The sequence below is a fragment of the Papio anubis genome, chromosome 12, assembly GCF_008728515.1.
Source record: "Papio anubis isolate 15944 chromosome 12, Panubis1.0, whole genome shotgun sequence".
Taxonomy (NCBI): Eukaryota; Metazoa; Chordata; class Mammalia; order Primates; family Cercopithecidae; genus Papio; species Papio anubis.
The window spans coordinates 113,279,779-113,307,340 of record NC_044987.1 but is presented as its reverse complement, the minus strand read 5'-3'; the positions used below and the strand labels follow the sequence as shown (position 1 = coordinate 113,307,340).

Here is a 27,562-nt window from a genome sequence, read left to right as displayed (position 1 = left end):
AGCATAAGACTCTGTCTCTTAAAAAAAGTCATGTGCCTGTGGCAAGTCCCTATTTATTAATTTATTTTTAGACAGGGTCTTGTTCTGTTGCCCAGGCTGGAGTGCAGTGGTATGATCTTGGCTCACTGCAGTCTTCGTCTCCTGGGCTCAAGTGATCTTCCTCTTGAGCACCTGGGACTATAGGCATGTGCCACCAAGCCCGCTAATTTTTGTATTTTTTGTGCAGACAGGATTTCTCCATGTTGCCCAGGCTGGTCTTGAACTCCTTGGGCTCAAGCAATCCTCTCACCTTGGCCTCCTAAAGTCCTGGGATCACAGGAGTGAGCCATTGCGCACGGCCATATGGAACATCTTGTAACCGGGAGTTGGAGTCCCTTGTTTTTTAACCCTTCCTCCCTCACTGTATCCAGAAACCGTCTTTGCATCCTTTGATTCTGAGCAACTATGGTTATCAACTGCCAAGAGCCAATAAACCAGAGAAGCATTCAGTGTTGGAGAGCTTGTAAAACTGGCAGGCACTCACCAGTGGAAAGCCTGGATGCTCCCACCCCCAAAATTAACTGTGACTGCTCCACTTGAGAAACAGCCACATTCCTTTACTATCCCACTGTAGATGGGAGGCAGGGGCTGCTCCCTCTTCCCAGCCAGGGTAGGAGCCTCCCTCACAAAGGATAACCAGAAAGCCTGCAACTTAAGCACAAAGCCAAAACCAAGGTGGTTTACTGCCCTTTAGCTCTCTGAGCTACAATCCTCAACACAAGGCAGGGAGATCAGCACTGCAGCCTGGCCCATGAGGCGGGCCGGGCCTCAAACCTGCCGGGGAAAAACCTGACATGGCAAAAGAGGTGAGAACAGAGAGCCGCCTCCAGCTCACTCTCCTTCAGGCCTGGAAGCCACAATGCAAAGAGCACTCTCCAAATCTCTTGTCTTCAGAGCCACTTGAAATGCTGGGCTCCTCTTGAAAGTAGGCTTCCAGGACCACTTTCATCCCTGAGAATCTGCTTGCTGGGGTCTGGTCTCTAAATCCCCAACTACTGTTAGACTAGCAAACCTTTGTTCAACAGTATTCTGGAGCCCTGGCTCCAGTTGCAAAGCTCAGTGAGATCTGGCTCCTGCCTTCCAGAATCTTAGAAGAGGTAAACTATATAGAAAACTTACTAGAGTCGCTCTGCCCACCTCTGCTGCTTACCAGTTGACTGAACATGAGCAAAGTGACATAACTTCTCCAAATCTGTTTCTTCATTTGGGACATAAAGATACTAGCTGGACCCATTTCACAGAATTAGCGGGAAGATTAAATGAGAAAATCTGGCCGGGCATGGTAGCTCACGCCTGTGATTCCAGGACTTTGGGAGGCCAAGGCAAGCAGATCCCTTGAGCCTAGGAGTTCGAGGCCAACAGGGCGAAACACCGGCTCTACAAAAAAATACAAAAATTAGCCGGGGTGTGGTGGCATGTGCCTGTAATCCCAGCTACTTGGGAGGCTGATCTGGAAGGATCACTTGAGCCCAGGGAGGTAGGCTGAGGCTGCAGTGAGCCGTGATCACACTGCGGCACTCCAGCCTGGGTGACAGAGTAAGACCCTGTCTCAAAAGAAAAAAAAAAAAGAAAAAAGAAAATCCATGTCAGTGTTTACCATAGAACCTGGTGTTCGGGAATGTCTTGATGATGGATTCTATTATTATCTAGCTTCACTTTGGGGTAGGAACCATTGTTTCCCATCTCCAAGGGTTCTCTGGGCTCTGGGAAGAGCTGCAATACCTAGAAACTTGACTGTAAGTACCAGTATAGCTAAGTTGATTCCTGTCATCCTGCTATTCCTTCTATAACAAGGAAAAGTCAAATTCTTGCCATGGCTGGGCCATCAGGCAAAGACGACCCTCTTTCCTAACATAAAACCATCCTGCAGGAGGAGTAGGTGAATGACAAAGTGCCCATGCCTCTGCCCTCTGTGTGGCCCAGAGGATGATGACAGTGGTCCTGCCAGGGTTCTTGCCTTCTTCATCAGTTCCTTAACTCCCTCCTCCCAGAAAAGGTCCACAAAACAACTGATATACCAGTACCACATGGTGCCAAGGGCTGGGGGAAGCTCACACTGCCAGCCTTGCACTTTATGCGGTTCCTCCCATACCAGTGGGTTACCGTAACCATGGAGACCAACAAGTTCCTCCATATCACAGGAGAGCCAGCCTGCCAGTAGCCCAGGGCTCTGGGGGATGGGGGTGGTGGGGGTAGGCAGAAGGCAGCCTGCAGCACAGAGGTTTGGCTCACTTTACACAGGACTGTGGGGAGGTAGCAGATCCTAACCAGTGCAGCTGAGGTGGCTGGGCTTCCTCCTAAGCTCGTTTTCTTTGCCTAGTATGTGTGTTCTTGGCATATTTTCTGGGCTCTCTAGACACTCGGTCTCTCTTCCTAGCTCCACTGCTGTACACTGGGGATGATAGTGAAGGGTGCCGTTCCGGAGTTAGACCTGTGATAACCCAGCTCCACCGCTCTGCATATGCGCATACACAAAACATTGGAACAATACAGAAAAGATTAGCATGGCCCCTGTGCAAGGATGACACACAAATCTGTGAGGCATTCCATTTTTTTTTTTTTTTTTTTTTTTTTGAGACAAGAGTTTCACTCTTGTTGCCCAGGCTAGAGTACAGTGGCGCGATCTTGGCTCACCGCAATCTCCACCTCCCAGGTTCAAGTGATTCTCCTGCCTCAGCCTCCCAAGTAACTGGGATTACAGGTATGCACCACCATGCATGGCTAATTTTCCTCAGGTGATCCACCCAGCTCGGCCTCCCAAAGTGCTGGGATTACAGGTGTGAGCTACTGAGCCCAGCCCATATTTTTTAAAAGATTAAAAATTTTATTTCAGGCTAGGCATGGTGGCTTATGCCTGTAATCCCAGCACTTTGGGAGGCCAAGGTGAGCAGATCACCCAAGGTCAGGAGTTCGAGACCAGCCTGGCCAATGTGGTGAAACCCCGTCTCTACTAAAAATACAAAAATTAGCAGAGTATGGTGGCACACGCCTGTAATCCCAGCTACTAGGGAGGCTGAGGCACGAGAATCACTTGAACCTGGGAGGTGGAGGTTGCAGTGAGCCGAGATTGCACCACTGCACTCCAGCCTGGGCCACAGAGTGAAAATCCTGCCTCAGCCTCCCTAGTAGCTGGAAAAAATTTTGAATAAATAAAAATAAGAAAAAAGAATAGGTCAGAATTGTGGTACAAGGAGCTACCCAGATCTACACATACTAAAAGGAAAGTGGTCATCTATCCTACGCGTCTTCCTGTGATCCAGGTTAAGTCCTCTTATCCCTTGTTTATCTCAAATCCAGACACTGTCTTAGCTGGGAGTGGTCGCTCACTTCTCTGGACTCTCAGCACTCTATCTGTACCCTTCATTTCTTCTTCTTTTGTAAGAGATGAAGTCTTGCTCTCTCGCCCAGGCTGGACTGCAATGGCACAATCACGGCTTACTGCATCCTCAAACTCCTGGGCTCAAGGGATTCTACTGCTTCAGCCTCTCAAATAGTTGGGACTACAGGTGTGTGCCACTATACCTGGCTAGTTTTTTATTTATTTCTTTTGTAGAGATGGCATCTTGCCATCTTGCCCAGGCTGGCCTCAAACTCCTAGGCTCAAGCAATCTTCCTGCCTCAGCCTCCTATAAGTGCTGGGATTATAGGAATGAGCTACCACACCCAGCCCCATTAATTTCGTTTGTGTCCCCATACCTTAACCCCCTCATGTTCTGACAGATCGGAGCCAGTGTCTCCTTCACCTTCATATACCCTCAGTGCCCAACAATGCCCACACCTACTTGGCCCATGTTATAATACGTAGGGAACAAGAGAGGCACAACTTTTTCATCTTTAAAGTTGCCTACTCTCGACCCCAAGAGATAAGGGTAAGGGAAGGAAGATCACAACTTCTTGCTACCAGCTCCGTTTCCCCTCTTTCAAGGCATTTGTTGCCCTTGAAGTTGGTTGGTTACTATCTGTCCTTCCTGCTAGACTACACTACAAAAAGAGGGACCTTGGTCTTTTTTTTTGAGACGGTTTCTTCTCTGGCCATCCAGGTTAGAGTGCAGTGGTGTGATCTTGGCTCACTGCAACCTCTGCCTCAGGAGTTCAAGCGATTCTCCTGCCTCAGCCTCCCAAGTAGCTGGGATTACAGGTGCCCGCCACCATGCCTGTTTTTTTTTTTTTTTTTTTTAAGTAGACACGGGGTTTTGCCATGTTGGCCAGGCTGGTCTCAAACTCCTGACCTCAGGTGATCTGCCCACCTTGGCCTCCCAAAGTGCTGGGATTACAGGCATGAGCCACTGCACCAGGCCAGGTCTGTCTTATTCATGGCCCAGAACAATGCCTAGCACAGTATTCAATATAGTACTGAATGAATAAATGTATACAAATGAATAAATAAGAAAACATGTTTGGGTGTCTTCATGACAGTCTCTGGGACCAAGTGATAACTGACAGCCCACATCAGTGTACTTTGCAAAAAATACCCATGAGGGTAGTGAGCCACGAGATCCCCTATTCCAGTGATGGATGAAAAGTGAGGGATCACCAAGGTGAGCTGGAGACAGACTCAGAATATAGGCACAACCAGGGACCAGCAGGGCCCATCGCACTTGCTCCCCTGAATCAAGCCCTAGCCTTCCTTTCATCAGAGGGAAAACCCTCTCCTTCAAACTTCCTGCTGCCCAAGACAACCACCAGGTACTCCCACTTAAGACAGTTCTCTCTGCCTCTCTACATTTAGTTTCTCTACTGCTTTGCTATCAAAACCATTGTGTCTTGCTGTGACAATGAATGCAACTCCAGCCATTCTAAGAGCTACCAATTGGGGACAGACAGTGACTTGTATAAGAATCTAGGAGACATTTATTTATTGTTTGCCACACTAAGAGTTCTGCTTTAATATTTCTTTTTTTTTTTTTTTTTTTTTTTGAGGCGGAGTCTTCACTCTGTCGCCCAGGCTGGAGTGCAGTGGCGCGATCTCGGCTCACTGCAAGCTCCGCCTCCCGGGTCCGCGCCATTCTCCTGCCTCAGCCTCCCAAGTAGCTGGGACTACAGGCGCCCGCCACCGCGCCCGGCTAATTTTTTGTGTTTTAGTAGAGACGGGGTTTCACCGTGTTAGCCAGGATGGTCTCAATCTCCTGACCTCGTGATCCGCCCACCTCGGCCTCCCAAAGTGCAGGGATTACAGGCGTGAGCCACCGCGCCCGGCCTGCTTTAATATTTCTTACTTGAACCAATGTACTGACTCTAAGGCCCTGTTAAATGTAGGGTATCAAAATAATTTCACCCATACACACCTGCCTCCTGTCCTGCTGCACGAATCAGCATTCCCACCCTGCCCCCAACCCCTCCCCAAACTGCCTCCTGTTACAAAAAAGCAAAGGAACTAAAAACGGCAGCTGGGGAGCTCAGTTGACTCACCCAGCATAATCATCTCCTCCCAGAATCTCCCATCTTCTCCTGGGGTTTTTGCCAACACAAAGTAAAAAAGAAGCATGAGATCTTAAAACAACAAAAAAAAAACTCTCTCAGCATTTATGCAACAGTCTTTCTACCTGGGTACAGATTTAACCCTTTGTTTCTGCCCTTTCCAATGTGGTTTCCTTAAAATTTGCTTGTATGCTGAGGATAAGATCCAGTCTGGAGCTGGGAAACAGGCCTTCTAGACCTCCCAGACCCAGCACTGCTGCTGGAAAGTGCAGAACAAGACATGTGCCTCTTCCTGCTGCATCCTTCTCTGGAAGTGAAGAAATACTGCCTTCCTACTCCTCCAGTTTCAAAGAGGGAGTTGAAGAAGAAGGAGGAAATGTCAGAAAAAAACACTGGGACAAAGTTTGTTGCCCCAGAAGTCACCATGGCCAGAGGTCACAGCACATCAGAAACCACCCCAAGGCTGTCACTGCCACCCTCACCTCAGAACTGTCTCCCTGTTGGGCCCGGCTGCAAAGTGGCTACTCCACTTAAGTGACCACTAAAAATCCAACTGGCTGATCTTTCTAGAAGCAAGCCCTTACAGGGCTGCTCCGGCTGACAAGGAGAGGTGCTATCTTTCTCCTGCAGCAGATCACTAAAAACCCAAGCAGGAGAGGGCACCTAAGTTGTGGAATGAGGGCATCCTGTTTCAGGTGCTACTGGATTATGGATCAAATCAGCTGACATGGAGAACCCAGACAAACCTAGCCCTCAAGGCAATCACAGAAGACAAGGGTAGCTCTCCAGCAACTTTTCTGGGTAGGAAGAGGAGGGTGCTTCTTTTTTGCCATCTGGCGTATAGGAGGACAACTTACTTGTACGATGGATAGTGCTATGACCACAAAATATGATTTTTAAATTTTTTTTTTTTTTGAGACAGAGTCTCACTCTATCGCCCAGGCTGGAGTGGAGTGGTGTGTCATCTCAGTTCACTGCAACCTCTACCTCCCGGGTTCAAGTGATTCTCCTGCCTCAGCCTCCCGAGTAGCTGGGAGTACAGGTGCGCACCACCAGGACCATATTTTTTTTTTTTTTTGTATTTTTAGTAGAGATGGGGTTTTACCATGTTGGCCAGGCTGATCTCAAACTCCTGTCCTCAAGTGATCTGACTGCCTCGGCCTCCCAAAGTGCTGGGATTACAGGCGTGAGTCACTGCACCCAGCTGAATACAAAATAAAGAGACACTTCCACAGGCAAATGCAAATCTGTTGCAGCATATTAGTCAAGAAATCCCCAAGTTACCAAAAGTTCTGTTCTGAGAAGGAACTCTTTTTCCATAGAAACATGTTACAAATGGTAGCTGTGTTCTCAGGTCAGCCCATAAGGTCCCAGCATAGTATTTCAAGTGGTACGTGAATCGTACTTAAGAGTTAAACCATAGCCCAGAACAGGAAATGGATTCAGAGTTCCAACTCAGGACTTGGGAACAGATCTTTGCTCTCCAAGCACCATGGGCAGCAGACACTGGGGCTCCCTAGCCTTCAAGCTCTGGGTGAGGGCTTGAATCAAGAAGACTTGAGCCAGGTGCGGTGGCTCAATCCTGTAATCCCAGCACTCTGGGAGGCCGAGGTGGGCGGATCACGAGGTCAGGAGATTGAGACCATCCTTGCTAACATGGTGAAACCCCATCTCTACTAAAAATACAAAAAATTAGCCGGGCGTGGTGGTGGGCACCTGTAGCCCCAGCTACTGGGGAGGCTGAGGCAGGAGAATGGCATGAACCCGGGAGGCGAAGCTTGCAGTGAGCCAAGATTGGGTCACTGTACTCCAGCCTGGGCAACAGACCCAGACTCCGTTTCAAAAAAAAAAAAAAAGGGAAGACTTGAACAAGAGAGCTTCAAAGCATTTGGGGTAGAGCTTAAGGCTGGGTAGGAGAGAGGGTCTGAGGAGATATAAACCCAGATAGAGATGAGGAATGAGGCTAGAGGAAAAATTTTAAATGGGTGCTGCCTTACACAAGAGAAGAGCTAATTAAGGAAGACCAGGTAGAACAACTTCCAGCTAGAGGAGACAAGACAACCTGCAACAGTACCCTGACATATCAGGGGCAAAAAATGCTCTTTACAACTGTCTTCCCTACTAGGCAGCTGACGTGGGGGCTATGCTTCATACCTGCCTTACTCGGCTTGCCACTGCTGCTGCAGTCTCAACCCTGCGCTGATGGCTGGATCCTGTTACTAAGTGGCCATGGCCTAGGCAGGTATCCTGGCCAGCTTGCCAGATCAATGGAGGATTCATTTGTCAGCAGTTAGGTGAAGAGTGGAAAGCCCGAGCTTCTCAGTGAGACTGAGTATATGTCAGCTTATGGCTTTAGGCTGAAGGTGCCCCTCAAAGCCAACCACTGCTGTTTATTCACTAGTGGCAATGACAATTTTGCTCCAAGGGAGCCCTTGCTGTTTGTACTTTCTACTTAGGAGCAAAGTATGGCAAACCAGATGACAGTCATTTTCCATTACATGTGCCTTATTAAAAAGTACTTTTTTTTTGAGACAGGGTCTCTGTCACCCAGGCCAGAGTGCAGTGGCACAATCTTGGCTCACTGCAGCCTCGACCTCCCCAGGCTCAGGTGATTCTCCCACCTCAGCCTTCTGAGTAGCTGGGACTATAGGTGCCCACCACCACACCTGACTAATTTTTGTACTTTTGTAGAGATGGGGTTTCCCCACGTTGCCCAAACTCCTCTCAACTGATAGGCGTGAGCCACTGCACCCGGCCAAAAGGCACTTTTTATACTTAATTCATCCTTTCAACATCCTATGAAAAGAGTCTGGGCTGGGTGCGGCGGCTCACGCCTATAATTCCAGCACTTTGGGAGGCTGAGGCGGGCGGATCACTTGAAGTCAGGCATTCAAGACCAGCCTGACCAATATGGTGAAACTCCATCTCTACTAAAAATACAAAAATCAGCTGGGCGTGGTGGCGGGCACCTGTAGTCCCAGCTACTCAGGAGGCCCAGGTAGAAGGGTCACTTGAGCCTGGGGAGGTCGAGGCTGCAGTGAGTCGAGATCACGCCACTGCACTCCAGCCTGGTTGGTTGACAGAGCAAGACTCCGTCTCAAAAAAAAAAAAAAAAAAAAAGAGTCTGATTGAACTGGTTTCTAAGAGAAGGGAATGGCCCAAGGCATTTCTAACCTCTGTGGTATGAACCTGGGAATGGCACTGTTTGGTGAGATTAGCTCATGCACTGTGGAAGCCCTCAGGAACCAGAACCACCTATTAACAGGTGGTGCTGGGAGGAAGGGGGCCGCTCTTGGGCATTGCTAGATGTGCTGCTACAGAGACTGTGGACAAGGGAACGCTGGGTGTTTTGAAGGAGGCGAGCAGCCAAGTCTGTAGCTCTCCACCTCTGAATTCACTCAGAGACGGCAGGGAAGAAAAGATGGCTCCAAGAGGAATACAGCTCCTACCCAACAAATCCTAAAAGGCAGCTCTAACTGGAAATAGGTATGGTGGCATAAATGAAGACCCACCCAGGACACCTCTCATCAGTAGAATTTAGCTTGGTGGCCACAGGCCGTGGCTACCCATTCTGTTGCTCTACATAGTTCATGCTAACTACCAAGGACAAAGAACCCCACAGCCACAGAGGGGTCCCTACCAATTCTTGAAAACAGAAGTTAAAGAGGCCGGGCGCGGTGCTCATGCCTGTAATCCCAGCACTTTGGGAGGCTGAAGCGGGCAAATCACAAGGTCAGGAGATCGAGACCATCCTGGCTAACACGGTGAAACCCTGTCTCTACTAAAAATACAAAAAATTAGCCGGGCGTGGTGACGGGCGCCTGTAGTCCCAGCTACTCGGGAGGCTGAGGCAGGAGAATGGTGTGAACCCGGGGAGGCGGAGCTTGCAATGAGCAGAGATCGCGGCGCTGTACTCCAGTCTGGGCGAGAGAGCGAGACTCCGTCTCAAAAAAATAAAAAAATAAATAAAATAAAATAGAAGATAAAGAATCAGAAATTACCAAATATCCACACCATCTAAAGCACTGAGAACAATGCCTGGTGACATGCTGGTTATTTCTATAATTCCATATCCTTTTCCAACTTATTCTGTAGGCTGCTAGAAGATACAGCTTGAACTTCTTTACTCAAAGCTCATCACGAATTCCCTGCATCTCCAAAAGGAGACGGATGTTTTCTCCAGTAGAGCCCTGCAGCTGAAGGCTAAGTTCTGGTCATCCATGTACATGGCTTGAACTTGGACTTGGGTTCAAGTCTGCATCCAGGCAGAAAGGCTGCTGCATAAATGGAGCTAGAAAAGGCTCCAGCAGCTCAACCATTTTATCTCTTCCACAAAAGGCCACTCTCCTCTCCCCTGATGAAAACACACACATCCCACCCTAGATGTATGGACCTGGAAACTCTGCAAATCAACTGTCATTATGGGAAATGTGATCAGTGTTTCTCTCTCACACACATGCGTGTGCGCAGTGTGACCAGAGTAAGTCCATTCTCATACACAGTGCTTACTGAAGCTGGGCGCTGCCTCTTCAGCTGTGAGACAAGGGAAACCTGTGTGCATGTATATAGGGAGGGAAGTGATGGTGCTGGTGAAAGCTTAGCCACACTTCCCGCTCCTGGGTGTGTCTGCCATAGAATCCAGCAGCCTCTCTGGCAGCCAGGCCCCTATCGCCACGGTCCTTCACACAACATAACAGGATCGCTGTTTAGGAAGATGGGATTTTTGGTGTTGGGTTTTGTAGCCCATGAATTAGCATACATCTGCCCCATCTCAGGGGTAGTTTCCTGAAACAGCTGCATGTCCTGGGCCCCTGCAGACAGGGTCTGAGAAAGAAAAACAAGATGCCAGAACTAGAAATTTTAGGGTAATAAAGAAGGAATGAAAGTTGGCCACAGTGGCTCATGCCTGTAATCCCAGCACTTTGGGAGATGGAGGTAGGCAGATCATTTGAGGCAAGGAGTCTGAGACCAGCCTAGGCTACATAACGAGACCCCCCATCTCAACAAAGAAAAATTAGCTGGGCGTGGTGGCTCACACCTGTAATCCCAGCACTTTGGGAGGCTGAGGCAGGCAGATCATGAGGTCAGGAGTTTGAGACCAGCCTGAACAACATGGTGTAACCTCATCTCTATTAAAAATGCAAAAATTAGCTGGGCGTGGTGGCACGCACCAGTAATCCCAGATACTCAAGAGGCTGAGGCAGGAGAATCGCTTGAACCTGGGAGGCTGAGGTTGCAGCAAGCCAAGATCACACCACTGCACTCAAGCCTGGGCAACAGAGTGAGACTCCATCTCAAAAAAAAAAGAAAACTAGCTGGGCGTGGTGGCATGCACCTGTGGTCCCAGCTACTCAGGAGGCTGAGGCAGGAGGACTGCTTGAGCTAAGGAAGTTGAGGCTGCAGTGAGCCTTGATTACACCACTGCACTCCAGCCTGGGTGACACAGTGAGAATCTCTTAAAAAAGTAGAAGGAATGAAACTGTCCTCTTCTCACAGCTGAAAGCCCTACCCCATGGGAGCAGACTTTTCCCACCTGGTCCTGAGGCCTCACACACACTCCCCTTTACCTTTCTTCACAGACCAGGATTCCTGCTGGTATCTCCACTCTACCCTGACAGCTCTACCATGTCAAGTGACCGTGGTATCTAACACTGATGCTGGTTACCCCATGAAGAGATAACCAAGGTCATGTGAGCTGGCCCGACACGTTCTGCTGCACTTGTTTACAGAAAAGGGGATTAAAACAACCTGTCAAGGGAGGGGAGGGGGCACACGGGCAAGCATTGGCAACACGGCATAGAGGCCTCCCGCCAATAAATTTTTTGCTCAAATATAAAGCAGAAATCTCTCACCAAACCAGCTAACTATGCCAAATACCACTTATGGTCAAGTGACCTTGAGGCACTGCTCAATTTTTCCAATGTTCTTTGGGTTTTTTGGGGGGTGGAGTGGAGGGGAAACTAGGGAGGTAGGCAACATAAGGTCCCTAAAATGCCCCAAGTTCAATTAATACCCAAGCAAAGCATGTAGGGCTTAAAAAAGACGAGATGTCTTAAGGCTATATTTGTATAAAGCAAGCATTCAATTCTCAGATGCCTAAACTCCCAATCAGAAATCCAAATGCCAAAACAGAACTTTCTGTGACCACTTATGTTGGAATTGGGAGGAAAGGATTCCTCTTAGTTGCAGTTCCAGGGCAGAGGGGATCAGGTAGCAGGGAGTCTGGACACCAGGCCAAAGTCATCCTCTCTAACCAGAGGGTCAACCTGACAATAATAGTCGCTGGCCACAAGACACAGGAAGGAAGAGGGAAAGGTGGTCAGCACCTGAGACCCCGGCCTCAGGCAGTACAGGCCGCAGAAACTATATGGCTGTGGTGCAAAAGCTGACCCCTGGATCTGTGAAATTACAGGCTTTCCACCGCTCCTCTGCAAAACCATCTGTCACAGCCCCTAATAACCAATCCTCGGGTTGGGCACAGTAGCTCACACCTGTAATCCCAGTCCCTTGGGAGGCCGAGGCAGGCGGATCACCTGAGTTTGGTAGTTCAAGACCAGCCTGGCCAACACGGTGAAGCTCTGTCTCTACCAAAAATACAAAAATTAGCTGGGCGTGGTGGCGCATGCCTGTAGTCTCAGCTACTCGGGAGGCTGAGGCAGGAGAATTACCTGAATCTGAGGTGTGGAGGTTGCAGTAAGCCGAGATCGCGCCACTGCACTCCAGAGCGGGCAACAGAACAAGACTCCGTCTCAGAAAAAAATAAAATAAAATAAACAGTCCTCCCCATTCAGCAGGGTCGGGCTGCTACTGGCTGGTCTCTGCCTCAGGCTCTCAAGTCTTAGCAGCAAGAGGATTTTTCCATTTGGGTTTTCCCACAGCTGGCTGTGGAGGTTGGCAGAAGGCTAAAGTGGTACCCCTTTCCTAGCCAGCCAAAGGGGGAATGTGAAACAATTGCTGGCAGCCTGTGCTCCCACTCCAACATCCCCTTTCTCGCAAAGGAGCAGCTACCACTCTCTTGACCTTTCATCCACAGTCTTGTTGAGGCCAGGGAAGATGCACCCAACCTAAGAAAACTGAAGGTAGTAAGTTAGCGACAAGAGAACGCAGTTTAGGAACTAAAGAACCTGGCTTTCAGGGAAAAGAGGGTATTGTACTCTAAGGGATTCTAAGAAGAAACTCGCCAAACCACCCAGCCAGCTCTTCTGAAGAGCAGGGGTATTTAGAAGTGCTTTTCATTTTCCAAGCTATTAGAGAACAGGGTGGCCTTGGACAGACCTGGTTACAGCAGAATGAGTGCACACACCTGCCACAGAGTGCCAGCCCGGGACAGTAACGTGCTCCAGAGTTCACATACTCACGTGCCCAGAAATCTCCTCCAGATCACTGCTGACAGGCAGAGCAGGGAGGTGGACTGAGTCCCGCTCTGAGCTGGTCACTCCAGTTTGCCTGGCAGGGTGGGGGTGGGGGTGGGGGCAGGGAGAAGTTGGGGAGAGGAGGAGGAGGAGGAGGAGGAAGGGAGATTACTATTCTCTATTTTCAAGCCCTGCCCCTAAAACCAGGGAGGGAAGCGGCGGGGCTCCTGTTGCAGGAGCTCCAATCTCTAGGCACTACAGAGCCAACCAGCTGCATAAGAATTTTGGAGAACATGCACATCAAACAAGCTGGGAAAAGGAGGGGAAACCAACCAGGGTAGAAGTGGGTTGGTCCCCTGCCAAGAACTCTGAATGGTACTCCTATCAGAACTAAAACATAACAGGAGGTGGGCAGGTTTGTGGCCTCTGGGAAAAGGCAGGAGGGAAAGCAGTAAAGACCGGACAAGCATGGGAACAAAACTCACTCCCTGGCAGGAGACGACAGCCTATGGAGTCAGAAGTGAAATGCTGTCCCAGTAAACCTTTCCCAGTAGGACAATCACATTCTAACCTTAGGTCAATTTTCATATGCTTCGCCGGCTGTGACCTGGACCCTGCAGTGTGGAACACGGTCACTTCTACAACCCTATAAGTTAAGGCCTGCCACTCCAAGCACTTGTGAGGGAAGAGGGACTCTCACTGGCTGTGTTGTGCAATCTAGTCTGTGGCCAAGGGCAAAGCAGAAGCCACAGATGACGGGTCCTCCCACAGGGAGAGGAAAGCTCCTCCCTTTCCAGAACAGAGCCCAAGGCTGCCACAGAGAGGTGCTGTTTAGTGACAGAAATATTTGTCAGGAGTGACCAGAGGAACGGCCACTACATACTTCCTCTTTCTCACCAACTGCTACCATCAGCCTCCACTGGCTGCCTCTGAAAACCCTGCAGAACCTCCGGTGGCAGGAGTGTTCTCTGAGTCATTCCCTCAAGAGAAAAGGGAAAGTGGGCCTGACTCCTGGGCCTGAAGAAGCCTCCCAGTGCCCTCAGCCAGTCCTTGCTGCAGAGCAAAAGCCAAGGACTGAAATCCTGGACGGCCTACTCTTCACCCACACCTGCATACAGTAAAAGCACTCCCTCTTACTCTAGAAAAGGCACGTGGCGGTGCGGGAAGCACCAACACTCATCTCCACAGCCACACAGCACTGGGAAAAGGAACTGATGGCTTCATATTTAAAGCCTTAAAAAACCAACTTTCTGTACGCACACACGTACACACGCACAAATACGTATATACACACACACAAACATAACTGATTTTATCTGTGTGTGTGTAGGCATATACACATATACATGTAAAATTGATATCCAGATTAGATCCATGTGGTTTCCGGATTTTTGCCCACAACTGTATTATGAGCTGGCTGTCTCCCCTTCCCTGCCTGCAGCTCCAGGCTAACTCTCTTCCCTTCCTAGAGTCTTACTCGGGGTTCCAGCCACCTGTCTTCAAACGCAGAATGGTGTCCAGACCTCCAGGTCTTGGCCACAGCTTTCCACTGCCTGGAACACTTTCCCTCTAACAGTCACTCCCATTCCTCTTCGTGGTGAGCCTCAGCTCAGACATCGCTTCCACCAGGAAGCTTTCCTGATCCATGCATCACTTCACAGGGTCTCTCCAGACATTTCCCAGCTCAGGCCTTCCTGCACTAGCACTTCACTGCTTGCTGAACGGCCTGACTCCTTCACAACTCTTGTTGACTGAGAGCAGCATAAGGGAATTTCCAAGACTAGACCACTCTGTGTCTTCAGTGCACAGGCACAGCGCCTGGCACCTAACAGGCTCTCCAGAAATGCTTTCCTAACTCACCATGGGAAGTCTTGGGGTCAGAGTCTTCTTGCTTTTCTCAGAGTGACTCCTCACCCAAAAGCTCTTTGCACAGCTCTGCTCCATGTGACCCCTTTTAGCCTGGGTCAGGGCTAGAATGCTGGTGCCCACTTTTAAACCATTCCCAGCCAGGCGCCACGGCTCATGTCTGTAATCCCAACACTCTGGGAACCCAGGTGGGAGGATCGCTCCAGCCTAGGATTTGACACCAGCCTGGGCAATATTATAAGACCCTGTCTCCACCAAAATACAAAATATAAAATAAATAATCATTCCCTAAGGCCTCTGGCACCTCTATGGACACAGTCTCTGGCAGGATTTCAGAGCTCCTCTCCGGTGTGCAGAATTGGGGCCTGCTACCCTTCCACTTGTCCTTTCCCAGCCTGCCTTCTGCCGTAAGGGCTGCAGCCAGCCCCTCTTAAGTGATGGCAATGGGGGCACAGTGCCAAGGGCCTAAGATCCATTCTAGACCCAACTCTGTGCAAACAATTTATGTCACCTTAGGCAAGTCATTCACCCTCTTGGGACCTTTGTTTTCATGCTTATAAAATGAGGCACCGGAGACGAGCCCTGAGTGTCTTCCTGTGTGGATTCGACAGTCCTCAGTGCCTCTGTGCTCACAAGCCTTCCAGCCCTCTTCAAGACCACAGCAGGAAGTGGGCATCGTCTGCATGTCCTGAAGATCGCTTCCTGACCTTGACTTACGTCAAGACAACCTGCCTAAAAGTCTGGTTCCGGAAGTAAACCTCACCTAACATGACTAAACACCAGGTTGGAAAATCTCTTCCGCCTAAGGCTGAAAAAATTAAAAGCAACCTAGGTAGACAACTCCAGAAATCAAGGTAGTAAGCAGCAGCACACCCCAGAAACATGACAACCCTGAACTCAGGGTGCCCTCAAGAAGGATCATCTCCCTCCCTAGACTTCATTTACTCACAATTTACAAGCTCCTGGCCCCTCCCAGACACTCCACATACCATAAATGTAGCCACAAGGCGCATGGAAAGGCACAGTCTATTTCCAACAGGCCCCAGGGCTCTGCAGCCTTACTTTGAGCAGCCCAGAGTAGGCACAGCCCCTGTTAGGGTAAATGGCACACCTAGTTCCTAGCATCTGCCCCCACCTGCAGCATGATTCCCTCGGAAGCTCGGTGAGTCTGCAGGCTTCCAGGTAGGGAGCTGCCTGCCTGCCTGCCTGCCTGCCATGAGCAGGTAATCCATGAAGAATAACTGAGTTGGCAAAGCCTAGCAAGCAGCAGTTTCAGCCTCCCTGCCCACAGTGGGGGTGGGTGGGGTGAGGGGGGAGCAGGGAGGCAAGTACAAGCAGACCAGTTTAACAGGTCCTTATTTCCACCACCCCACACAGCTGGTGCCTTCTTCACCAGTCCAATAAAAGGAGATTCAAAAGTCAGATGGCGCTTTCATACTACACATCACAAAGACTAGAATCAAGGAAGAAAACGGTCATCCTTCTCACTCTTCCCCCACCCACAGTGGTCTCGGAAAACATGGTCCCTAATCTCACAGTTCGCGGGTCAACCAGGAAAAGCAACTGATCTGCTCTGAGATGCTCAAAGGAAAATCTGGGTCCTCGCCATCATCAGGCGCTGAGCTGGTGTGAAATCAGTTCTTCCTGTGCCATGCTCCTGGGCTTTTCTCCCGCTATAAATAACTCCAGCCTTCTGACAGACCACATGACCTCTCCAACGCTGGACAAAATGCCCAACACTAGTGTTCCTCTGCCCACCCATCAAAAAAGAGGTGCAAGACTGAGACCACTGTAACCAGGAGCAACAACGCAGGTAGACACGTTGGTGTCTGGGCAAAGTGTCAGGGGCAAGGACAGAACTCAGCAAGGCCAGGAGGGCAAGGACAGAACTCAGCAAGGCCAGGAGGGCTTGGCTCTCTGGCTCTGGTCCCTACTCCAAGAAGCCAGACAGTTTCCTCAGCAGTGCATCCTCCCTGCGGTTTCCTCTCCGAGTTCTTAACACAATCCAGCAATGGTGTAAATCTTCTCCCTCATCTTCTCATCCTGAAAAAGCACTTCTTTGTAGTCATTACCACACCTACTTAAGATACTGGTTAAGACTTGTGACTTACACAGCCAAAGAATCAGACAGACAGATATCTGATTTACAAACTGACATGGACGTACTTCCCTAAGGGTAGCTGTAATGGAGAATGCCCACATTACAATTTTTTAAATTAATTTTTTTTTTTTTTGAGACAAGGTCTCAAGCAATCCTCCCACCTCTGCCTCCCAAGTAGCTGGGACTACAGGCCTGCACCACCACACCCAGCTAACTTTTCTTTTTTTATACAGTGTTTCGCTATGTTGCCCAGGCTCTTTTCAAACTCCTGGACTCGAGCAATCTGTCCACCTCCACCTCCCAAAGTGCTAGGATTACAGGCATGAGCAACCGCACCCAGCCTCACCTTACGATGTTAAAAAGTTTTGTTTCACAAATAATTCATTGAGAGGTGACCATGTGCAAAGTACTCCAACAGTTTCTAGGTGTCCAAAGTGATACAGAGAAGGATAAAATACAGCCCACCCTTCAAAGAAGGTAACAATCTAGTAGGAGATAAGCACAAATCACACAACCCAGTGTGGGACGCAAATCCAGGAACTGAAGTTATGGTCAGCCTATTCCCCCAATTTACTGTCTACGGCTTTTTTTTTTTTTTCAGAGGAACAATGGGCTAAGAGAGATCTAAAGGTCCCCGTATCACTTCCAGTTAGGACCTGGCCTTCCATGAATGAGGATGCCTGCCCACGGCGTCAGCCATGGTGAGAGTTAGGCAGTGCTGGAATGAGAAGAAGCCAGCTCTGGGAAACTCACTGAAGAACCAGTCATTTAGCTTTTCTCGTCTTTCATCTCCCTCTGGAAACTTGAGACAGGCCCAGTATACAAGCAAAGGTGACATGAGAAGTGCTTAAAAATCCCAAGTTGAAAAGAATGCCGCTCAAGACTCGGTAATGGAAATGAAGTTGGAAAAAGCCCCTAATAATACGAACAGAAGAAGTTCTCTTGGGCAGGTGGAAGGGATTCCTGAAGTTCTATATCCAAAACCCCAATATCACAATGTTAGCTGTGACCAAGGAGGCACATTTATATATCTTTCCTTTACTTCCCAATTATTGGTTGTCTGGTTTCCCTAATTCCCATTCAACCAGTTCTACAGCTCAGCTCATAAAACTATACCTTGGCCAAGTGTGGCGGCTCACACCTGGTATCCCAGCGCTTTGGAGGGCTAAGGCAGGCGGATCACTTGAGCCTAGGAGTTCAAGACCAGAAAGGGCAACATGGAGAAACCCTGTCTCTACAAAAAATGCAAAAAATTTGCTGGGTGTTGTGGCACATGACTGTGGTCCCAACTACTCAGGAGGCTAAGGTCGGGGGATAGCTTGAGCCTGAGAGGCAGAGGTTGCAGTGAGCCAAGATGATGCCACTGCACTCCAGCCTGGGTGAGAGAGTGAGACCCTGTCTCAATAAATACATAAATAATTGTACCCTTATCCATCAGGCTACCAGCAGGTTCAGAGCTCTTCAGAAAGATAGGGAGGAACGAATACTAACTCCTGACAGTGCCTGGCAAGAAACAAAATTCCCTAGACAGACAGAAGATTCTATGCCATCTAAGAAAAGAAAAGTCAGTTAATCAGAGCCTGGGGGGTAAAGATTAAGGCCCCAGTCTTCTGTTAGGAAAAAGACACAATTCTGAAGCTAGTTCTCCTATCTTAAATGGGAAATGCTAGGGAGATGGTTGGTCCAAATCACCTCAAAAGAAAATCACTTCTTGAAATTAAAACAAAAAACAAAAAAACACAGATGAGAGTGAATGGGAACTGGTTTATTTAAAAACCTTTCCTGTACAGTAGACAGTGAATTAGCTACACAAGCCTCTTCAGAAATGAGGTACCAAGAGGAATTTGATAATAGAAGCATTCTGAATGTGAAACTAGGAGTTCAGCACCTAAACGTTTCTTATTGAGAAAAATCCTCACACCAGTCATAATGAAGGTTTAACATCAGTGTTTGACATTTTGTCATTAAGAGATTGGTTTTAACAGTCTGGATTTGGCAGCCTGCCTTATCGGCTGTTTCACAAGCAGTTTCTGTGGTTTCAAGAAAGGCAGGGTGTTTGCTTTTAAACACTACTCTTTTTTTTTTTTGAGACTGAGTCTCACTCTATTGCCCAGGCTGGAGTGCAGTGGCGCAATCTCTGCTCACTGCAACCTCTGCCTTCTGGGTTCAAGCAATTCTCGTGCCTCAGCCTCCCGAGCAGCTGGGATCAGAGGTGCACGCCACCATGCCTGGCTAATTTTGGTATTTTTAGTAGACACAGGGTTTCACCATGTTGACCAGGCTGGTCTCCAACTCCTGACCTCAGGTGATCTGCCCACCTCGACTACCCAAAGTAACACTATCTTAAAGTATATATTTCAGAATAGGGTCCAACCATTCCAAGACAGAAAGAGGGAATGAAAACCAAACGAAATAAAGGAATGTGGTGCTACCAAACAGAACAGGAGCACACCAGAGAGCAGGGTAGGAAAAGACGTTATTCACCACCCGCACCAAAATGGCAAGACAAGCCAACTTAGTACTTCTTACAACCAAGTTAGAAAATTAGGACACAAAAGTGGCACTAAAGACATGATATTAATAAAGGGAAATCCCTACACAGAATTTCGTCTCTCCAAAATCAACTTACCTGGCCTAAATCTACCTGTTTACTTGAAAAAACACAACAAAACCACCCCGACAGGGCCACATCAATGAAAAAGACTGTCATCTAATCAATTAGTAGCCACACCTCTCTGCCAGCACGAGATGTCGGTAATTAAGGTAGAGATTTTTCTCCCTGGGAATACAAGTACAGAAGGGCAGAGCCCCTATGGACCTAACCCATTATGACAGCCTTTCCATTAGCAAGGAAAGCATTGCCACACTCTCCAAGGAAGCCATGGCCACAGCATTAAAGAACACCTGAGTGAACAGCAGCTACCTCTGTTGAGAGATAGAAATGTGTTGGAGATGGGGTACGGGAAGGGGCAGAACCAGTCCTAAGAAAACCAACAGGCTGTGTTTCTCAAAAAAACTTACATGGACCTTGACTTTTCCACTCTTAACAAAAAGAGCACCTATGGCTCCAGCTACTTGGGAGGCTGAGGTGGGAGGGTCACTTGAACCTTGGGGGCCAAGGCTGCAGTAAGCTGAGATCACACCACTGCACTCCAGCTTGGGTGACAGAGTGAGACTCTGTCTCAAACAAACACCAAAGATACGGGTTCTGAAGTAGTTTAGAAATGGCACATAACTACATAACTGGGCTGGATACAATGGCAACTGCCTGTAATCCCAGCACTACGGGAGGCCAAGGCAGGTAGGTTGCTTGAGGCCAGGAGTTCCAGGCCAGCTTGGGCAACATGATGAAACCCCATCTCTACAAAAAGTGCAAAAAATTAGCCAGGCATAGTGGCACACGCCTGTAGTCCCAGCTACTTGGGAGGCTGAGGTGGGAGGATTGCTTGAGCCTGGGAGGTCGAGGCCAAGATTGCACCACTGTACTATAGCAGCCTGGGCAACAGAGTCAGACTCTTGTCTCAAAAAGAAAAGAAAAGAAAAGAAATGGCATACAACTGTGATTCTGGATAAGTAAATCTTATTTATTTATTTAATATTAGAGATGGAGTCTTGCTTTGTTGCCCAGGCTGGTCTCAAACTCCTGGGCTCAAGTGATCCTCTCACGCCAGCTGAGATGCTGAGGAGAATGCAGCCGTGAAGAATACCGGTGCTTTATCAAGCCCCTGAGGTGATGTTACGAGAAATCAAAGGGGCAACAGACCAAATGCCAATGAAAGCTCACTCTGTTTCCATAACAGAAATCAGCGCCAGCCAGGCCAGCGTGGCTCTAAACCCTATAATCCTTTGGGAGAGCCAGTGAGGTGGATCTGAAGATCAGAGGAATCAGAGACCAGCTCCTGTAATTGAAACCCCGTCTCTACTAAAAATACAAAAATAGCAGGCCCGAGGTGGCCGAGCGCCTGTAATCCCAGCTACTTGGAGGCTGAAGTAGGAGAATGAACAGGAGGCACCGCAGTGAGAGCCGAGATCAGCGCCCACCTCAACCTAGGCGGGCACCCGAGAGGACTCCGTCTCAGAAATCCAGCAGCTTTGGGAGGCCAAGGTGGATGAAAGTCATGAGCCTAGGAGTTTAGAGACCAGCCACCAGCCAACAAGGCAGGCCAATCTCTACAGAAAGGAAAATAAAAATAGGCCCGGGCACCATGGCTCACGCCTGTAATCCCAGCACTCTGGGAGGCCGAGGCAGGTGGATCACCTGAGGTCAGGAGTTCAAGACCACCAGCCTGACCAATACGGAGAAACCCAGTTTCTCTACTAAAAATACAAAAAAAAAAAAAAAAAAATTTAAGCTGGTGGTGGTGCATGCCTGTAATCCCAGCTACTAGGGAGGATGAGGCAGGAGAATCGCTTGAACCCAGGAGGCAGAGGTTGCAGTGAGCAGAGATCAAGCCATTGCACTCCAGCCTGGGCAACAACAGCGAAACTCCATCTCAATACACAAACAAACAAACATTAAAAAAATTAGCTGGGTGTAGTGGCACAGCCCCTAGCTGCTCAGGGGGTTCACGCAGGACTGAGTCCAGGAGGTTGAGGCTGCAGTGAGCATGTTTGGGCCACTACACTCCAGCTTGGGTGTCAGAACAAGATCCTGTTTCAAAAAAAAAGTGGTGTGTTGGAGGGGACACAGTGGTTCTCACCTGTAATCCCAGCACTTTGGGAGGCAAAGGCGGGCAGATCACTTGAAGTCAGGCGTTCAAGACCAGCCTGGCCCACATGGTGAAATACTGTGTCTACTAAAAATACAAAATTAACCGGGTATGGTGGCAGGCGCCTGTAGTCCCAGTTACTCAGGAGGCTGAGACACAAGAATCACTTGAACCCAGGAAGCGGAGGTTGCAGTGAGCCGAGATTGCACCACTGCACTCTGAAACCCTGTCTCAAAAAAAAAAAAAAAAGCGGGGTTGGAGGAAGGGCAACAGCTCACCCCTTTACTCTCACCCCATTCTGTCATCTTAAAATAAAAGGCACCCTTCTGTAGTCCCAGCTACTCGGGAGGCTGAGGCAGGAGAATGGCTAAACCTGGGAGGTGGAGCTTGCAGTGAGCTGAGATCCGGCCACTGCACTCCAACCTGGGCGACAGAGCGAGACTCCGTCTCAAAAAAAAAAAAAAAAAAAAAGGCACCCTTGCCACAGTTAGTCAAGCAAGTAAATTAAACCATACACTCAAGTTTAACTAAAATTCTGTAGAGAGGCATAAAGCAACCATTCCCACTAAGAAACAACTGCAGATGTCTAGGATATCTAAGATGTCTGGTCCCCATAGCTAGCCATGTGCACAGCTACGGGGACCCACTTCAGGAGAGAGAAGCAAACCAAAGGAGAGACTGAGCAAATGCAAACAGGAAGTAGTGGCATAAATTATACCAGCGATGGGATAAAGAGACACATAGCAGGATGTCCAGAGTCCAGCTCCCAGGACTGAATTGGCAAGTCCTAAACACACACAAGGCCTGGCACTACCAGCTACAGTGCTCAGGGCTGCTAGTAGTCAAGGCTACGAACAAGTAGCTCTGTGCCTCTGTGTGTGCAAGTGGCACACAGAGGGTTGCAAGAGAGAATCTGAGTTTGCTTCCTAGAGACAAAATATACACAGTTAAGATCCACACACAAGGCCGGGCGCGGTGGCTCACGCCTGTAATCCCAGCACTTTGGGAGGCCGAGACGGGCGGATCACAAGGTCAGGAGATCGAGACCATCCTGGCTAACACAGTGAAACCCTGTCTCTACTAAAAATACAAAAAATTAGCCGGGCGCAGTGGCGGGCGCCTGTAGTCCCAGCTACTCAGGAGGCTGAGGCAGGAGAATGGCGTGAACCTGGGGGCGGAGGTTGCAGTGAGCCGAGATCGCGCCACTGCACTCCAGCCTGGGCGACGGAGCGAGACTCCGTCTCAAAAAAAAAAAAAAAAAAAAGAGCCACACACAAAAGCTTCTTACGTTTTGTGGGGTTTTTTTTGGTGGGGAGTGGGGCGCTTACAAAGAAAGAGTTCTAGAATCCCAACATTTCATGGGTGCCACAGAGCAGGATAGTCAAACCTAGCAATCTATAATGCCCTATATTTTAAGGTACTTAATTGTTGTTTATCAATTTTAGGACTCAGGGCTTTGGTTTTTCTAAAGCGGTTCTTGAAATTCCAGAATATGGGAAAAGATAAAGATGTGAATCAGAAGCTGGGGTCAAAGACCTTCTTTAAAAGGTCTCCCTTGCACACAGCACTCAACAGTAGGGAGGTAAGCCCAGAAAGCTGCTCCCACTCCATCCACACCATTTCTGCCACATTTACCAATGGCCACCAATGACAGAAGAAACAACTGGAGGCCATTTGTGACTCTAAACTCCATCTGTGAGACATCTGCCTCACACTTACCGTGAGCTAATCCTAAGGAAACTAACTTCTACTGCCTGGACACAACTGAAGCCAGGGACAAAGGATTCTTCACAACCAAGAAAAGCTGGTTCTGACAATGACATACTCTGGACCACCTGGGTTTGCAGCCTTAAACAAGTTATTCAACATTTCTGGGCCTCTATTTCCTCACCTGTAAAATAGTAAGACCTACTAACTTACAAAAAATAAATGAAGCCAGGCATGGTGGTTCATGCCTGTAATCCCATCACTTTTGGAGGCTGAGGTGGGTGGATCACCTGACGTCAGGAGTTTGACACCAGCCTGGCCAATATGGTAAAACCGCATCTCTACTAGAAATACAAAAAATTAGCCGGGCGTGGTGGCGGATACCTGTAATCCCATCTACTTGGGAGGCAGAGGCTGGAGAATCGCTTGAACCCAGGAGGCGGAGGTTGTGGTGAGCCAAGATCGTGCCATTGCACTCTAGCCTGAGCAACAAGAGTGAAACTCCGTCTCAAAAAAAAAAAAAAAAAAATTAGTCAGGCACGGTGGCAGATACTTATAGTCCCAGCTACTTGGGAGGCTGAGGCAGGAGAATTGCTTGAACCTGGGAGGCGGAGGTTGCAGTGAGCCAAAGTCGTGCCGTTGCACTCCAGCCTGGGCAACAAGACTGAGACTCTGTCTCAAAAAAAAAAAAACAAACAACAAGTAAAATGAGTTAATGAAGGTAAAACAGCTAAACAAGTGCTTGGGACAGAGTAAGTACTCAATAAATCTTAGCTACTCTGTCTATAGCTAAAGATACACAGCCTCGGCCGGGCGCGGTGGCTCAAGCCTGTAATCAACACTTTGGGAGAGCCAGAGAGGCCAGTGGATCAAGGAGTCAGGAGATGAGACCATCTAGCCTAACATGGAAGTGAAACCCGTCTCTACTAAAATACAAAAAAACTAGCCGGAGGCGTGGTGGCTGAAGCTGCCAGTCCCAGCTACTGGGAGAGCTGAGAGAACCCAGGAGAATGGCCTGAACCTGGGAGGCCCAGGCCCCACAGTGAGAACCCGGGGTCAGCCACTGCCTCCAGCCTGGGTGACACAATGAGAGACTCCCGTCTCAAAAAAAAAAAAAAAAAAGATACACAGCCTCAGAGGCAAACCATGCAAAAATGAGGAGACCCTGCCCACTCTTCAGCCACTCAGTCCATTGCCTTTAAGGCTGAGTTTCCCAATGACTTGGAGCAGATTAATGCACTTAGAGGGCCATCCAGGAGGTGCCATTACTAAGCTATTGCCTTAACTAATACAGTAAACAAATCTTTGAAATTAAAATTCTTTTTTTTTTTTTTTTTTTGAGACAGAGTTTTGCTCTTGTTGCCCAGGCTGGAGTGCAATGGTACGATCTCGGCTCACCGCAACCTCCACCTCCCAGGTTCAAGCAAATCTCCTGCCTCAGCCTCTCTAGTAGCTGGGATTACAGGCATTTTTTGTCCTATAATTTTGTATTTTTAGTAGAGACAAGGTTTCTCCACGTTGGTCAGGCTGCTCTCGAACTCCTGAACTCAGGTGATCCACCCGCCTCGGCCTCCCAAAGTGCTGGGATTATAGGCATGAGCCACCATGCCCGGCTAAAATTCTTTTTATTTATTTATTTTTGAGACAGAGTCTCGCTCTGTCGCCCAGGCAGGAGTGCAGTGGTGTGATCTCGTTTCACTGCAGCCTCTGCCTCCCGGGGTCAAGCAATTCTCTGCCCAGCCTCCAGAGTAGCTGGGATTACAGACGCCCACCACAACGCCTGGCTAAGTTTTTTGTATTTTTAGTAGAGATGGGGTTTCACCATCTTGGCCAGGCTGGTCTTGAACTCCTGATCTCGTGATCCACCCGCCTCAGTCTCCCTAAGTGCTGGGATTACCGGTGTGAGTCACCACGCCCAACCCAAAATTAAAATTCTTTATCTTCCACAAAGACCAGTAGCCGAAGAGAGAAAATAGCACATTAAGTTCAATTCTGGAACTGAAATGCAAGCCACATGTAAATCTGAAAAGAAATATGCTTTATGGAAAAAGCAGATTATGGGACTTGCTGAGTGATGGGAAATGGAGCTACAATCCTGTATGTAGACAGGAATTGATATGTTGAGCACTTGATTAAACAGTTTTTAAAAAATGATTCCAATGAGATATGATTCTGAGCAAATGACATGAGTTTTTGTTGTGTTTTTTTTTTTTTACTTTGAGATAGAGTCTCATTCGGTCACCAAGGCTGGAGTGCAGTGGCATGCTCTCTGCTCACTGCAACCTCCGCCTCCTGGGTTCAAGTGATTCTCCTGCCTCAGCCTCCTGAGCAGCTGGAACTACAGGCACTCGCCACCATACCCAGCTAATTTTTTGTATTTTAAGTAGAGATGGGGTTTCACCACATTGGCCAGGCTGATCTCGAACTCCTGACCTCGTGATCCACCCACCTTGGCCTCCCAAAGTGCTGGGATTACAGATGTGGGCCACCGTGCCTGGCTTTTTTTTTTTTCTTTTTTTTTTGAGAGGGAGTCTCTCTCTGTCGCCCAGGCTAGAGTGCAGTGGCATGATCTCGGCTCATGCAGCCTCTCCCTCCCGGGTTCAAGCCAGTTCTCCTGCCTTAGCCTCCTGAGTAGCTGGGACTACAGGCGTGCACCACTACACCCAGCTAATTTTTGTATTCTTAGTAGAGACAGGGCTTCACCATGTTGGCCAGGTTGGTCTCGATCTCCTGACCTCATGATCTGCCCGCCTCAGCCTCCCAAAGTGCTGGGATTACAGGAGCCACTGCACCCAGCTGACATGAGTTTTAAAAGATTTGCTTAAAGTTGGTCAAAGTGACTATTAGAGGAGGCCCAAGGTCTATTATTCGTATGACTTAGGGAAGCTGTTAAAAGCTAGAGGTGCTATGGAAATTGGAGAATGAGTATACGCAAAAGAACAATGTTGAGAATTACAGGGTAGTTTAAAGATTATATACTACTACAATTCTCCCTGTCACTTAAGGACTTGTCAAGGAAATGCAAAGTTCACACCCTGCTACAAACACTCCAAATAAACCTATCTCTTACAGGAAAAATAAAGTATACCTACATAAAAGTAGGATTTACAGGCATGTTTCATTAAGAAACAAGGGTTACAGGCTGGATGCAGTGGCTCATACCTGTAATCCCAGTACTTTGGGAGGCCATGGCAGGTGGATCACCAGGTCAAGAGTTCAAGACCAGCCTGGCCATCATGGCAAAATGCTGTCTCTACTAAAAACATAAAAATGAGCCGACCATGGTGGCACACACCTGTAGTTCCAGCTACTCAGGAGGATGAGGCAGGAGATTCACTTGAACCTGGGAGGTGGAGGTTGCAGTGAGCCAATCCAGCCACTGCACTCCAACCTGGGCGACAGAGTGGGACTCTGTCTCCATAAAAAAAAAAAAAAAAAAGAAAGAAAGATAGAAATAGGGGTTAGCCCGGGCATGGTGGCTTGCGCCTATAATCCTAGCACTTTGGAGTAGCTGGGATTATAACTGCGCCCGGCTAATTTTTGTACTTTTAGTAGAGATAGGCTTTTCACCATGTAAAGCCTATCTTTACATGGTAAATGATAGGCTCATGCCTGTAATCCCAGGCCAAGGCAGGCGGAGCACTAGGTCAGGAGTTCAAGACCAGCCTGGCCAACATGGTGAAACCCTTCCTCTACTAAAAATACAAAAATTAGCTGGGTATGGTGGCAGGCACCTGTAATCCCAGCTACTCAGGAGGCTGAGGCAGGAGAATTGCTTGAACCCAGGAGGCGGAGGTTGCAGTGAGCTGAGATACGCCACTGCACTCCAACCTGTACGACAGAGCAGGACTCCTTCTGGAAAAAAAAGACAGAAAAGAAAAGAAAGAAACAGGTTAAAAAGAGTCAAGTACAAAAGGAAAAGAAACAAAAAGAAACAAAGTATGTCAGCTCTGGAGCCACCCAGGGAATAGACCATTGAGTGTCTGGCCTTAGTGACTGCAGCCTACCAGCCCTCAGCTAATGTAAGCACCAAGGTTCTTCAAGGATAGAAGCTGTGTAAGCTTTGCAGTTTTCAAATTTGGAATTGACCAATAGCCAACATATAAGTTAAAAAAAATTAAAAAAAAAAAAAAACCTACTGTCATAATAAAATCCAAGTAAGCCAAATGATCTTTTTAATGGAATAAAACAACAAAAAGTAATGCTATGTATTCAAAGGAGGAAATGAGCCAACTTTGGCCAAGGTCCATCAGGTCACTGACAACCAGCTTCCTCAGCTAGAACAACTGAAAACCAAGACAGCAAGTGCCTTCCTGAGGCCCAGCCAGGGCCCCAGAAATTGCAAAACAGAGGCTCATTATGAGGTCATA

At 48.4% G+C, this 27,562-nt stretch overlaps 1 protein-coding gene and 1 pseudogene across 12 annotated transcripts in view; one reads left to right on the top strand and one right to left on the bottom strand.

Moving 5' to 3' along the window:
* The window catches only part of MARK2 (microtubule affinity regulating kinase 2), a 75,575-nt gene that overhangs the window by 26,618 nt on the left and 21,395 nt on the right, over positions 1-27,562 (bottom strand). The gene's annotated exons all lie outside the window — the stretch shown is intronic.
* LOC116269834 lies at positions 2,496-2,595 on the top strand (annotated as a pseudogene).